The sequence below is a fragment of the Etheostoma spectabile genome, chromosome 4 (genome assembly GCF_008692095.1).
Source record: "Etheostoma spectabile isolate EspeVRDwgs_2016 chromosome 4, UIUC_Espe_1.0, whole genome shotgun sequence".
NCBI classification, from domain to species: domain Eukaryota; kingdom Metazoa; phylum Chordata; class Actinopteri; order Perciformes; family Percidae; genus Etheostoma; species Etheostoma spectabile.
Window position 1 is genome coordinate 30,481,944 of NC_045736.1, and position 626 is coordinate 30,482,569.

At 34.3% G+C, this 626-nt stretch overlaps 1 protein-coding gene across 1 annotated transcript in view; it reads right to left on the reverse strand.

Annotated features, from left to right (window-relative positions):
* The window catches only part of aadacl4 (arylacetamide deacetylase-like 4), a 4,300-nt gene that overhangs the window by 2,580 nt on the left and 1,094 nt on the right, over positions 1-626 (reverse strand). The gene's annotated exons all lie outside the window — the stretch shown is intronic.

Sequence of the window (626 nt, forward strand, 5' to 3'; positions counted from 1 at the left end):
GAATTGATACTATAAATAAAATTGAATGGAACTGGAATTGACAACCATTGTTTCCCTCTCTACCGACACTTACCTTTTGTGTATTCAGAGAGCACACTATTATTTAAGAATTTCATTCCATTAAATAAATATAAACATATCCAAAGATGCAACCAAGCCAACTATACTCTGCACACTCGGCCCAGCTTTCTTTTTCACTGTAAAATAATCCATCAATAATTTCAAGGCTCAGTCCTTGAGCCAAATATGAAATAAAGGGTAGACCTGCTTTTATATTTTATACTATTATCCCAAAATGCATTGATAGGCAATGTGATTCGTGACCTAACACACAACAACACATAAAAACATAGTTATTAGTTTCTGATGCAATTGACAATCCAGAAAACAGGCCTACATTTGTTAACTGACACAGGTGTGTTGACATACAAAAATGATGATTCTACATCTATATGTTCCCCTTTTGGATTATGTATGTGAACATGTTTCATTTATATAGTTAAATAATACTTTTTGTAGGAATTTGGTGCAGTGTCAGTACACAAAAAAAACAAAGCATTCATAGCAGGACAGTCCATAACAATTAAAAACACATGTAAAAGACATGCACTCCCCCCCCCCCCCCC